The 15,217-nt window shown below is 38.2% G+C and overlaps 1 long non-coding RNA gene across 1 annotated transcript; it reads left to right on the top strand.

Moving 5' to 3' along the window:
- The first annotated feature begins 7,129 nt into the window (after positions 1-7,129).
- Positions 7,130-14,679, top strand: LOC147915096 (uncharacterized). The gene is made up of 3 exons (XR_015554406.1): positions 7,130-7,306; positions 12,280-12,403; positions 14,152-14,679. It is a non-coding gene; the product is annotated as an uncharacterized LOC147915096 (long non-coding RNA).
- Positions 14,680-15,217: the final 538 nt, after the last annotated feature.

The following is a 15,217-nucleotide window of genomic DNA, read 5'->3' as shown; positions in this document are numbered from 1 at the left end:
AAACATTTAGCATGTTTATGCTCGTCCATACCCAGCCAGAAGTAAGCTTTGTTAAGACAAAATTCAGATATTAATAGGAGGTTAATAAAAATAAAAAGTTTCCATTATCAAATAAGTTTGAGAAGCACATAAACTCTTGCTAATGTACCCCACACCCAATAATTCATCAGATACATTAGCATAGAAAAGGCTTTGAGAATTCATTTGGACATGAAGCCTATCTAACTTTGTTTAACCCAAATGCATGTGGCTGAAACCTTTTTAAATATGTGAATAATTATTAGCAGCAGGAGGGGCACTCGTTACAACTTGGGAAATGCTGCTTTAAGTGTCAATGCTTACTTGGTCTGCTCACTCCAGGCACCACTATCTTCAGTTGTCAGTCCTAATTGACTAGCTCAGATCTCTTCTAAACATAATATGGGAAGAGATGGTTTAAATTTGAAATTGGTAAGGATTAAAAACAATTAGTTGAGAATGATTGGTTCTGCACAGTAGATGGAGAACAATGTATAATTTTCTATTTTCTTAAAGTAACATTGAGACGGGGTACCAAGGATATAATCAAATTAAAAATGAGCCTCACTAAGGAATTGATGAAATCCACAGCTAGCTATAACTGAAGGAACTATCTCTGTTCCGTTCACTCTATTTTCATTTTTTTCTTTCATAGTCTCTAGACTGTTTGGTCAGTAATGTACAAGTGAGTGTCCAACACACGCCTTTGCTGTCACTTTCCATTTCCTTAATCCATCCAGTTAGATGAAAATAACCCTCACTTTGTAACTGTAATAATCCATACTCTATTTATCCTGTATTCTTTACCTATTTACCTTTTTGAATTCCCCCATTCCTCTGTCCTCAGTGGATTATAAACTTCTTTATTATTTTGAACTAGACAATTATAGGATTTTTGTTTTCCATGCAATTTTTAATAATTCAATGAGAAACATCAGTGTTTGCTTTTCAACAATTATTCCTCCTTACAGATAAGTTTTTGTTCTTTTAGTTTATAGTGTATACTAATTACATTTTAAATTTAAGCATGAATTATTTATAATCCAGAAAAATGTGCCCATTGTTTTTCTTTTTTTTTTTTTTTTTTTTTATTGCAGTAACATTGGTTTATAACATTGCAAAAATTTCAGGTGTACATCATTGTACTTCTCTTTCTGCATGGACTACATCATGTTCACCACCAAAATACTAATTACAACCCATCACCACACACATGTACCGAATTATCCCTTTCACCCTCCCCCTCCCCTTCCCCTCTGGTAACCACCAATCCAATCTCTGTCCCTATGTGTTTGTTTATTGTTGTTATTATCTACTACTTAATGAAGGAAATCATACGGTATTTGGCCTTCTCCCTCTGACTTATTTCACTTTGCATTATACCCTCAATGTCCATCCATGTTGTCACAAATGGCTGGATTTCGTCGTTTCTTATGGCTGAGTAGTATTCCATTGTGTATATATACCACAGCTTCTTTATCCATTCGTCCCTTGATGGGCACTTAGGTTGCTTCCAAGTCTTGGCTATTGTGAATAAGGCTGCAATGAACACAGGGGTGCAGGTACCTTTGCAAATTGGTGTTTTCAAGTTCTTTGGATAAATACCCAACAGTGGAATAGCTGGATCATATGGTAGTTCTATCCTTGATTTTTTGAGGAATCTCCATACTGTTTTCCATAGTGGCTGCACCAGTTTGCACTCCCACCAGCAGTGTATGAGAGTTCCCTTCTCTCCACATCCTCTCCAACACATGTTGTTTCCTGTCTTGTTAATTATAGCCATTCTGACAGGCGTGAGGTGATATCTCATTGTAGTTTTGATTTGCATTTCCCTGATAGTTAGTGATTTTGAACATCTTTTCATGTGTCTGTTGGCCATCTGTATATCTTCTTTGGAGAAATGTCTGTTCAGGTCTTTTGCCCATTTTTAATTGGGTTGGTAGTTTTTGTTGTTGAGATGCATGAGTTCTTTATATATTTTGGAGATTAAGCCCTTATCAGATGTATGGTTTGCAAATATCTTCTCCCAATTGTTAGGTTGTCTTTTCGTTTTGTTGATGGTTTCCTTTGCTGTGCAGAAGCTTTTAGTTTGATGTAGTCCCATTTGTTTATTTTTTCTATTGTTTCTCTTGCCCGGTCAGATGTGGTGTTTGAAAAGATGTTGCTAAGATCGATGTCGAAGAGCGTACTGCCTATGTTTTCTTCTAGAACTTTCACAGTTTCAGGTCTTACATTCAAGTCTTTAATCCATTTGGAGTTAATTTTTGTGTATGGTGTAAGGTAAGGATCTACTTTCATTTTTGCATATGGCTATCCAGTTTTCCCAACACCATTTGTTGAAGAGACTTTCTTTTCCCCATTGTATGTTCTTGGCTCCTTTGTCAAAGATTAGCTGTCCATAGATGTGTGGGTTTATTTCTGGGCTTTCGATTCTATTCCATTGATCTGTGTGTCTGTTTTTGTGCCAGTACCATGCTGTTTTGGTTACTATAGCTTTGTAGTATATTTTGATATCAGGGAGTGTGATACCTCCAGCTTTGTTCTTTTTTCTCAGGATTCCTTTAGCTATTCGGGGTCTTTTGTTGTTCCATATGAATTTTAGGATTCTTTGTTCTATTTCTGTGAAAAATGTTGTTGGAACTTTGATAGGGATTGCATTGAATCTATAGATGGCTTTAGGAAGTATGGACATCTTAACTATGTTAATTCTTCCAATCCAAGAGCACGGAATATCTTTCCATTTCTTTGTGTCTTCTTCAATTTCTTTCAGAAATGTTTTATAGTTTTCGGTGTACAGATCTTTCACCTCTTTGGTTAAGTTTATTCCTAGGTATTTTATTCTTTTTGTTGCAATTGTAAATGGGATTGTATTCTTAATTTCTCTTTCTGCTACTTCGTTGTTAGTGTACAGAAATGCAACTGATTTTTGTATGTTGATTTTGTATCCTGCAACTTTACCATATTCGTTTATTACTTCTAAAAGTTTTCTGGTGGATTCTTTAGGGTTTTCTACATATAAAATCATGTCATCTGCAAATAGTGACAGTTTCACTTCTTCCTTTCCAATTTGGATCCCTTTTATTTCTTTCTCTTGCCTGATTGCTCTGGCTAGGACTTCCAGTACTATGTTAAATAGGAGTGGTGACAGTGGGCATCCTTGTCTGGTTCCTGATCTTAGAGGGATAGCTTTCAGTTTTTCACCATTGAGGATGATATTAGCTGTGGGTTTCTCATATATGGTCTTTATTATGTTGAGGTACTTTCCTTCTATACCCATTTTATTCAGAGTTTTTATCATAAATGGATGCTGGATATTGTCAAATGCTTTCTCTGCATCTATTGAGATGATCATGTGATTTTTGTTCTTCATTTTATTAATGTGGTGTATTACGTTGATTGATTTGCGAATGTTAAACCATCCCTGCATCCCTGGAATAAATCCCACTTGATCATGGTGTATAATCTTTTAACGTATTGTTGTATGCGATTTGCTAGTATTTTGTTGAGGATTTTCGCATCGATGTTCATCAGTGATATTGGCCTGTAATTTTCTTTTTTTGTGTTGTCCTTGTCTGGTTTTGGTATCAGGGTAATGTCAGCTTCGTAGAATGAGTTAGGGAGCTTCCCCCCCTCCTCAATTTTTGGAAGAGTTTGAGAAGGATAGGTATTAAGTCTTCTTTGAATGTTTGGTAGAATTCACCAGGGAAGCCGTCTGGTCCTGGACTTTTATTTTTGGGGAGGTTTTTGATTACTGTTTCGATCTCCTTACTGGTGATTGGTCTATTCAAATTCTCCACTTCTTCTTGATCCAGTTTTGGAAGGTTGTATGATTCTAAGAATTTATCCATTTCTTCCAGATTGTCGAATTGGTTGGCATATAGTTTTTCATAGTATTCTCTTATAATCTTTTGTATTTCTGAGGTGTCTGTTGTAACCTCTCCTCTTTCATTTCTGATTTTACTTATTTGTGCCTTCTCTCTTTTTTCTTGGTGAGTCTAGCTAAAGGTTTGTCTATTTTGTTGATCTTTTCAAAGAACCAGCTCTTGGTTTTATTAATTTTTCTATTGTTTTTTGGTCTCTATTTCATTTATTTCTGCTCTGATTTTTATTATTTCCCTTCTTCTACTGATTTTGGGCTTTGTTTGTTCTTCTTTTTCCAGTTCCTTTAGGTGCATTTTTAGATTGTTTATTTGAGATTTTTCTTGTTTGTTGAGATAGGCCTGTATCGCTATAAACTTCCCTCTTAGAACCGCTGTTGCTGTATCCCATAAATTCTGGCATGTCGTATTTTCATTTTAGTTTGTCTCCAGGTATTTTTATTTCTTCTTTGATTTCTTCGTTAACCCAGTCGTTGTTCAGTAGCATTTTGTTTAATCTCCATGTATTTGTGGCTTTTCTGATTTTCTTCCTATAGTTGATTTCTAGTTTCATACCGTTGTGGTCAGAAAAAGATGCTTGGTATTATTTCAATCTTCTTAAATTTATGGAGACTTGTTTTGTGGCCTAATATGTGATCAATCTTGGAGAATGTTCCATGTGCATTTGAAAAGAACGTGTATTCTTCGGTTTTTGGATGGAATGCTCTGTATATATCTACTAGGTCCATCTGTTCTAAGGTGTCGTTTAAGGCCAATGTTTCCTTATTGATCTTCTGTTTGGATGATCTATCTGTTGGTGTAAGTGGAGTGTTAAAGTCCCCTACTATTATTGTGTTACTGTCTATTTCTGTTTTTATGTCTGTTAATAATTGCTTTATATATTTAGGTGCACATACATTGGAGTGCGTAGATATTTACAAGTGTTATATCCTCTTGTTGGATTGTTCCCTTGATCATTATGTAATGCCCTTCTTTGTCTCTTTTTACAGTTTTTGTTTTAAAGTCTATTTTGTCTGATATGAGTACTGCTACCCCAGCTTTCTTTTCATTGCCATTTGCGTGGAGTATCTTTTTCCATCCCTTCACTTTCAGTTTGTGAGTGTCTTTAGGTCTGAAGTGTGTCTCTTGTATGCAGCATATATATGGGTCTTGTTTTTATCCAGTCAGCCACCCTATGCCTTTTAATTGGGGCATTTAGTCCATTGACGTTTAAAGTAGCTATTGATAAGTATGTACTTACTGCCATTTTTAACTTTTTATTTTTTTTTCCTCAGTGTTTAAGTAGTCCTTCTCTGTTCCTTACTTCTTCTATACAGAATTGATGGTCACTTTAGTTTGACCTCTGTCTGAAAGCTGTACTCTTTAACTACCCTCCTCCCTCCTTTATGTTTTTGATATCATATCTAACCTCTTTTTTGTGCATTTGTATCCATTACGTTCTAATCATTGAAATAGATAATTTTTCCTATTTGTGGTCTTCACTTTTCCCCTTAAATCAGTCCCTTTAACATTTCTTGTAACACTGGTTTCTTGGTGACAAACTCCTTTAATTTTTGCTTATCTGGGAAAATTTTGATCTCTCCTTCCATTTTGAACGATAACCTTGCCGGGTAGAGTATTCTTGGCTGTAAGTTTTTTCCTTTTAGCACTTTAAATATATCGTGCCATTCTCTTCTAGCCTGTAAGGTTTCTGCTGAGAAGTCAGCTGATAGCCTTATGGGGTTTCCTTTGTATGTAACTTGACATTCTCTTGCGGCTTTTAGGATTCTCTCTTTATCTTTAATTCTGGACATTTTGATTATGATGTGTCTTGGTGTGGGCCTCTTTGGGTTTATCTTGTTTGGGGCTCTCTGTGCCTCCTGTACCTGGATGTCTGTTTCCTTCCTTAGGTTAGGGAAGTTTTCATCTATTATTTTTGAAATAGATTCTCTGCCCCCTTGTCTCGCTCTTCTCCTTCCGGGACACCTATAACACGGATGTTAGTGCGCTTGATGTTGTCCCAGAGGTCCCTTAGACTGTCCTCACTCTTTTTAATTCTTTTCTCTTTTACCTGTTCACCTTGGGTAATTTCTTCTAGTCTTTCTTCCAGCTCACTGATCCGTTCTTCTGTATCCTCTACTCTGCTTTTGAGTCCCTCTAATGAGTTTTTCATTTCCAGTATTGTATTCTTCATTTCTGATTGGTTCTTTTTATATCTTCCATTTCTTTGTTGACATTCTCACTGAGTTCATCTATTCTTCTCCCCAGATCAGTGAGCATCCTTAACACTCTTAGTTTGAACTCTCTGTCAGGTAGGTTGCTCATTTCTGTTTCACTTAGTTCCTTTTCTGGGGTTTTGTCCTGTTCCCTTACTTGGAATGTATTCTTTTGCCTCCTCATTTTGCCTCTTTCCCTGTGCTTGTGTCTACGTATTAGGTAGGTCAGCTACGTCTCCTGCTCTTGGATAGGTGACCTTATGTAAGTGATGGCTTAGGAGGCTTCCAGTGTGCTTCCCTCAGTTCTCAATGTTCCAGGGGTGGCCCCTATGTGGGCTACGTGTGTCCTTCTATTGTGGCCTGTTTGCTCTCCCTGTAGGCGCCCAGGGAGGCTGAGTTATGCTCCTGGCCAGCTGTTGTAATGCTCAGCTGCTTGTAGTTGTTGTGGGCCCTTCAGTCTCTTTATCAGGTGTGGGGAGCCCCAGCACAGTTGGCTGTAAGTTCTAATACCACATTTCTGTTGCAGTATTTCTTTTAAGTGAGTAGGCCCCCAGTGTGGCAGGTTGTTAGGCTCAGGGCCTTAGAATTGCTGTAAACCTCTAGCCTATTAGGTCTCTTGTCAGCTCTCTGAGGATTGCAGCTGGGTGGGGCTGGCCTCAGGCACAGGAGCACCCAATTGTTTCAGGCTTTGGAAGGTGGGGCAAACCTCCTATGTGGGTCTTTGAGAAGCACAAGTCTTCTGCAGCTGACAAGCCCTGCCGCCCAGAGGTCCACACACACAGTCAACACAGTCCTGCCCCGTGTGAGCGCCCCGACCTCCCCAAGCGGACCCAGTCTCTCCACGGCGGGAGCCCCACACACTCTGCCACTGCTGCACACTCTCCACCCGCTCCTTGTGCACACCCTGCCCCGCTCAAGTCAGCTCAGTTGCCAGGCTGCAGAAAATCCAGTCACCAATCTATGCAGGCCCACACGTTGCCTGAGGGCTTGTTGTTGGGTGGGGCCAGTCTCTAGGGTGGGCTGCCTGCCCTGGCTGAGCTGGATTAAATCGGTGCTCTAGCGGGTGGAGCAGACCCTGGGCTAGCTGGTCTCAGGGAAAACTCCAGTGGCGTCTGTGTCAGCACGCTCACACCAGGCCACAACAATGGCCGCCGCCAATGTCCCAGTCCCTGGAGAGGTCTCACCCCTCACCGAGATGCACTCAGGGCCTATTAGGTGAGTCTCTTGTCACCAAAGCAGTGTGCACCTTTCTTTCTGGTGATTTTAGGATGCTTTCTGGAACGGGTGAGTTTGTGCGCGGGCCCTTTAAGAGCCAGTTTTAGTTTCTTTGTGAACCGGGTTTTCTGGGGGTGCTCCCCAATGCTTTAGTAGCAGGCAAGGTCAGATATTATGCCACTGGTGTCGATTGTGCTGGGTCCACAAAATGCCCACAGCGGGGGTGCTCCCCGGCTCAGGACCCCGCGCCTCCAGGGAGGCTGGGTACCTGTGAGCTGCTCCCGGCGGCCGTGACGCTGGCGGCTTGTGAAGGTGGCGTTTTTCCTCTCCAGAAGGGAGTCTCTGCCTCTTCCACCCCAGTTAGGATTGTCCGTTGTTGCAGGAGTTCCTCTCATCCAGTTTTCAGTTCTGTCTCAGGGGTAATTTTTCCACGAGTAGTTGTAAATTGGCTGTGTCCACGGGAGGAGGTGAGTTCAGAGTCTGCCTACGCCGCCATCTTGACTCCGCCTCCCATTGTTTTTCTTAATGATACAATTTTCAAGTATGTTTTGGCCCTTCTGTTACCCCTTCTTGAACACATTTCCTTCTATCCTACTCAGAGATAGTTAAGATCATAGATTTGGTGTTTATAATTCACATGCATTTCTTTGTAATTTTCTATATATGAGTGGATCCCTAAGCATTCTGCAAAATTGTGTATTTTTAATATAAATAGGATACACTGGATAAATTTTTGTTCAACTTGCTGCTAGCATAATATTGTGTTTGTGAGATTTATTCATGTTCATACATATAGCTCTAGTTCATTTGCTTTTACTGCTACATAGTATTAAGTTGTATGCACATACCAAAATGTATTTAACTATATTCCTCTTGATAAACAGTAAGTTTTATTAAGCTTTTTTCCTTTCTCCTTTGATTTTTTCATTTTTTTTATATATACTTTTGCTACTTACAAACAATGCTGCTCTAAAACTCTTGTGCATATCTCCTTGTGTAAGTGTGTGAGAGTTCTCTTGTTCATAGAGTGAAATTATGGGATTGTAGGGAATGTATTCAAATTTACCGTATAGGTTCAAATTGGCAACATTATTGTTAAATTGTTGTCTATGTGATTTTATTTTCTATTCCAAATCCACAACCCTCCTAGGGTAAGGAAGAAGAGACTGAGAGTGGGATATGATAAAAAAATGTAATAAATAAATTAATTCTTTAAAAAGGACAGTAAGGGAAGGTAGAAAAAAAATGAGGAGAAGCAATATGTGTAAGTGTGTGCAAGTGTTTGTGGAGTTGTAGAATTCTGTGTTGTTAATGCCAAATACAAGACTCTTCAGAACTTCAGATCACTTTTGTGCTGTGAGATGTTGAACATAGCGGAGTTCAGGAGCATGGGGGGTGTAAACACACATACAATGGGAGAGGAAACCACGCCCTCTGTCCCAGCAGCCCCCTCACTTTAGGAGTAGAACAGCCACCTTTTGTATTGAGTCAAGATCTTTTCCAGAATATTTTTCAAACCTACACTTGGCCCTTAAGTTGAAACCTATTTGCTCTAGGATGTGTTAACTGTTTCACTTCCATATCATTTAATACCTATAACAGGATTTTGCCATCATTTTAACTTAGCAATCCACTTTTTCTATTTGAAGAACTGTTTTAACACACTTTAAGGTTGCCATGGAAAAAGTATAGGCTTTTTAGTTATATTTGAATCCAAATTCCAGCACCCACATTTACTCACTTCATGGGAAAAATAACACTATTTAAACTTTTTCAGCCTGTTTTATTTTATGTCAAATGAGGATATCAATGCTATGAAAATAAAATGAGAAGGCGCGTGCTAAGAGTGCAAACTCAATAAATGTTAATTCTCTCCCTTTATTTCTCCTCAAATTGAGAAGATTCTCAGAGTGGTGACTACTATTTTAAAAAAACTCTAAAATATCATTGTGAAACTTAATATACAAAAATCAGTTGTGTGTCTATACACTAACAACAAATTACATGAAAAAGAAATAAAGAAAACAATACTATTTACACTTGCATCATAAACAATAAAATACTTAGGAATAATTTAACCAAGGAGATGAAAGATCTGTACATTGAAAACTATAAGACATTGATGAAAGAAATTGAAGAAAACACAAATACGTGGAAAGAAATCCCATGTTCATGGATTGGAAGAATTAAGATTGTTAAAATGTCTATAGTACCCAGATTCCATGCATTCCCTATCAAGATCCCAACAGCATGTCTACAGAAATAGAAAAAACAATTCTAAAATTTGTATGGAACCACAGAAGACCCCAAATAGCCAAAGTAATCCTGAGAAAGAACAAAGCTGGAGGCCTCACACTCCTTGATTTCAAACTATATTATAAAACTACAGTCATCAAAACAGTGTGGCACTAGCATCAAAACAGACACATATACCAATGGAACAGAATTGAGAGCCCAGAAACAAACCCATGCATATATGGTCAACCAACATTTGACAAGAGAGCCAAGGATACTCAATGGAGAAAAGACAGTCTCTTCAATAAATGGTGCTGAGAAAACTGGATATTCACATGAAAAAGAATGAAACTGAACCCCCTATCTTACACCACTCACAAAAATTAACTTGAAATGTAATAAAGGCTTGAACATAAGACCTGAAACCATAAAACTCTTAGAAGAAAACGTAGGCAGTAAGCTCTTTCGACAATGGTGTTGGCAATGATTTTTTGGATATGATTCCCAAAGCACAAGCAACAAAGCAAAAATAGGCAAGTGGGGCTACATCAAACTGAAAAGCTTCTGCACAGCAGAGGAAACCATTGACAAAATCAAAAGGCAACCTACAGAATGGAAGAAAATATTTTCAAACCACAGATCTGATAAGAAGTTAACATCCAAAATATATAAAGAACTCTTACAACTCAATAGGAAAAAAAAAAAAAAACCCACCAAAAACAAAAAACCCAAACAAAGCAAAAAAGAAAACAACAAATAATCCAGTTAAAAAATGGGCGAAGCACCTGAATAAACATTTTTCCAAAGAAGATATTCAAATGACAGGTACATGAGAAGGTGCTCAACATCACTAATCATCAAGGAAATGCAAATCAAAACCACAATGAGATATCACCTCAAACCTGTTAGAATGGCTATTATCAAAAAAAACAAGAAATAAGTGCTGGGGAGGATGTGAAGAAAAGGGAACCCTTGTGCCCTCTTGGTGGGATTGTAAATTGGTGCAGCCACTATGGAAAACAGTATGGAGGTTCCTCAAAAAGTTAAAAATAGAACTACCATGTGATCCAGCAATTTCCACTTCTGGGTATATATCTGAAGGAAATGAGGTCACTATCTAGAAGAGATATCTGCACCCTCATGTTCACTGCAGCATTATTTACAATAGCCAAAACATGGAAACAACCTAATTATCCATTGATGGATGAATGGATAAAAAAAATGTGGTGTATATATATATATATATATGGAATATTTTCAGCCTTAAAAAAGAAGGAAATCCAGACACTTGCAACAACATGGATGGACCTTGAGGGCATTATGCTAAGTGAAATAAGTCAGACAGAGAAAGACAAATAGTGTATGATGTTACTTTAAGTAGAAACTAAACAAACTGAACTCATAGAGACAGAGAACGGTTTGCTGGTTGCCGGGGCTGGAGGGGGCAGTGGTTGGGGGAAACGGGTGAAGGTGGTCAAAGGGTACAAACTTCCGGTTATAAGACGAATAGGTTCTGGGGATATAATGTACAGTGTGGTGACTACAGTTAACAATACTCTATTGTATGTTTGACAGTTGCTAAGAGAGTAGATCTTAAAAGTTTTGACCACACACAAGAAAATTGTAACTATGTGAGGTGATGGATGTGTTACAAACCTTACTGTGGTAATCATTTTGAAATATATTCTTATACCTAATCATTATATTGGACCCTTTAAACTTACACAATATTCTATGTCAATTATATGTAAATAAAGTTGGGAAAAAGAGATTATAGACTACTTATATAACCAACTATGAATAATTTAAAATGTGTGGGTAAACATATACAAATGCATTTCAAGATAAAATTATATTGTGTTACTTTGTGTACATGATTTCTATGGTAATATAATTATAGATTTGCTTCCATAGATTTAATTTGCTTTGTGTACTAAGAAAAGTTCAAGATTCAAAGAAGAACATGTATGGCTTGTTTATCAAATATGATTAAAATCTTAACTGGCTTGGGAAAAAATAAAAAATGAAATAAAGCTGTGGCTAAAATTTTGCCTATTCCAAGGTATAATGTGGGAAAATTAAAATTCACATGAATGTCCTAGTGGAGAATAGTCATTAGAAAAATCTTATGGTCAAAGAAATTCATCTTTTGAATATAATCTTTTCATTTTCTTGTGCTCGGAATGAAGCTGTCACCTAATATATCTATAGTCTTCCTATTGGCTAGAATCTAGTAGACTAATGTTTCACACTTCAACATTTCAAAAAAATCTTCCGTTGCCATTATATATGCATACATTCAATACATTTTTGCTATTGTTATGCATTAGCAGTTTTTATCTAACGAACATATGGAAAAGCATAAAAATAATCTCATTTTTAAATGTTACTTTGTAAGTAAACTCCTAAATAACTTTCAAAGAACTTTTTTCAGGTTTTAGTTTATCAAATTTATCATTATCATATTTCTGGTTAAAAACTCATTTGTTTAAATATTTTTATGAGTAGACTCCATTTTTATAACAGCTTTAGTTTTATAAAAAATTGAGAAGATAGTACAGAGTTCCCCGTAAGCCTCCTCCCTCTACACACAGATTCCCCTATTATTAACACGTTACATTAGTGTGTACATTTGTTACAATTAATGAACCAATACTGATATATTAATATTGTTAGCTAAAATCCATGGTTTACTCAGATTTCCTTAATTTTTATCCAATGTTGTTTTTTGTTCCAAGATTCCATCCAGGTTACCAGATTGCATTTGGTGGTCATGTCTCCTTAGGCTCCTCTCGGCTGGGATAGTTTCTGAGACTTTCCTGGTTTTCGATGACCTTGACAGTTTTGAGGAGTACTAGTCAGGTATGTTGTAAGATGCCCTCTATTGGAATGTGTCTGATGTTTCTCTCATGATTAGGCTGGGGTTGTGGGGTTTCGGGAGGAAGAGCACAGAGATGAAGTGTCACTTTCACTGCACTGTATCAACAGCGTGCACCACGAAGAGGGTCTATCACCCCGATCTTGACCACGACCACCTGGTTGCAGTGGTGTCTGTCAGGCGTTTCGCTTGTAAACTACTCTATTTTCCCCCTTCCACACTGTCTTCTTTGGAAGGAAGTCACTATGCACAGCCCACACTCAAGGCGTGGGGAGTTCTCTCATGCTCCTTTAGGGTGAAACATTATTGTTTTTAAAGCACTTATTAAAAACTTACAACACACGAGCTTTTCCCATGTGCTTCAGAAAACCATATAAATTAGGATTTAAGATAAGGTGAACAAGGGCCAAAAAGAACAATTCTTTTGAGGCATTTAATTCCCTTCTCTCTACGCTTCGCCTCAGTCTCTCAGGTCACTTCTTCCGGTCTCAATTTTCATCCGCAGCCCCCAGACTAATCCCCAGAGCAGATTTTCTCATTTTCAGCAATATTGATATTTTGGGCCAGGTAATTCTTTGCTGTGGGGGGAATGCCCTGTACATCGTAGGATGTTTATCGGTCTCCTGGCCTCTAGACGCCAGTAGTACCTCCTGTACACTTTGCCTCCGGCTGTGACCACCAAAAATGCCTCCAGACGTAGCCGAATTCCCACGGATGGCCAAATGGACCCAGCAGAGAACCACTGCCACAGGTTATCATCCGTCTTCTGAATTGGTGTTTAATTCTTTCACTTATACATTTAACAAATATATTCAATTGTCAATAAATATCCCAACCTACCGAAAATTTCCCTAGATTATTTATGCTCTGCAGCTATTTATCTGATTTAAAGCTCTTACTACCCTCTAGAAATGGAAGATCTGCCCTATGTCCCCATCTCCTGAAGAAAATATATTAAAAAGATTCCTCTGGTCCTTTACAACATCTTTCAATCAGTTTTATCTCTCCTTTATTTAAAAAAAAATAATCCCTCCAATTGAGGATCAAGTTATCTCACTATACTACTATCATTCTACCTTCTAAGAGCTACTAATTTCCAAATCACTTCTTCAATTCGTTGAGGGGTTTGGCACCTGGCTCTCCACCTCAATTCCTGCTCGCTCTGACGGAACATCAACAACACAGATTACGTCTGACCAAGAACCCAAAATGTGGCAACCAAACTGCTGACTGGGCAGCTGCCTTCTCGTGTCACCACATCCATTCATTCACTTTCTCCTGCGAAGTCTCCTCTGTGTGTTTCTTTAAACTCATCTCCCCACATCCTCGTGTTTCAGGGCATCATCTCAAACTCTCTTACTGAAGGCTTTCAGCAGCGTCATTCCCAATCTTTGCCCCTAGCCTCTATCCTCTCATTTACCCACTGCTACTCCTTCATTGTAATCCTTTAAGATTAGGTTGGTTTTTAACTACAGTGTTTTAAAAGTCTTCTATTGCTTCCCATTGCTGAAAAATGAGGCCTAACACATTGTTATAGTCACTCGATCTGGTCCTCATATAACTGTGAGCTCATCTTCTGTGTGTGCTCTCCTTATGTATAGGAACTCTGCACTGCAGTTTTGTTTTTCATGAGCTGCTTTTCAGTGTTTTGTGCTGTAATAACATGGTTTTGTTGCATAAGATAAAATCTCAGACTTCAGTATCCTATGACTTAAGTATTTATTTCTCACAGATGAATTTGTGGGTTGACTCGGCAGCTCTACTCTAGGCTGCTGCTTTCTCAGGTCTGGTCTGCTCTGCAAATCCCAACCTTTCAACCCATGGCAGCCAAGGTATGTTCTTTCCATGGAGACATTGAAACCATATGGGAGTCATTAAAAATACATGATGCCTTTAAAGACATAAGCACTATTGTTTCATCCCATATTTCGTTAGTCAAAGTAGGTCACAGGGTTGGGTCCATAGCCAAAGATTGGAGAAGTGTCTAGTACCTAGGATGAGGCCATAGTCAGTGTATTCATCTGAAGGGGTGAGGAATCAGACCAAGAAAGTGCCATACACTTTCCTACCTCTCTTCCTCTCATATGCTGCTGTCTCTGCCTCAATTGTCTCTCGTAACTACCTTTGTAATCTGGTAAACTCCTAATCATCATGCAACTTGCAGTTAAATATCGTTATCTGTGGGGATCTTCCCTTTTCAAACAGGCAGACTAAATTTCCCCTTTTTCTTTGCTACCATAGTACCTTATACATTCTTCTTCTACAGCTGTTTTATTAAATCATTTAAGTGTAGAAAGACTTATTATCTATGTTCCTGACTCCTCCGCTGAGCTTGTAGAGGATCCTTTAGGTTAGGAGACAGATATTCCCTTTGCTGGGCCCGTGGTATGTACCCCACAAACTGTTGAAAGATTAGATGAATTTAACTCCATCTGAATGGCTGCACAAGATCCCTGCCCATCCCTAAGAGGTATAAAAATTATTACAGATAAGGAGGTAAGAGGAAAAATAGAGAGGAACTACTTTTTTTCCCTACTACAAGACTGAAATTGATTGTAACTTTTAAGAATATAGAATGGCTATAGACTTGTTTTTAAACTGATGACCAGTCTCTGAGAAGAGCACACGTTGTACAAATTCAAAGAGAGAGGTTTTATAGTTGTGGAAGCTGCTCATATATAGAAAGGATATTGGACAGAAAGATGTGTTAAAACATAGGAGAGGTGATTGTTGGAGCTCGTGACGAAACCACACCCTGTCTTCATTACTCTGTAAGACAATTTCAACTCTTCTTGCTT

Source organism: Ceratotherium simum, chromosome 15 (assembly GCF_057802395.1).
Source record: "Ceratotherium simum simum isolate JZ-2026a chromosome 15, ASM5780239v1, whole genome shotgun sequence".
NCBI lineage: Eukaryota > Metazoa > Chordata > Mammalia > Perissodactyla > Rhinocerotidae > Ceratotherium > Ceratotherium simum.
The sequence above is the reverse complement of the archived record's forward strand: the minus strand, read 5'-3'. Positions and strand labels throughout refer to the sequence as shown.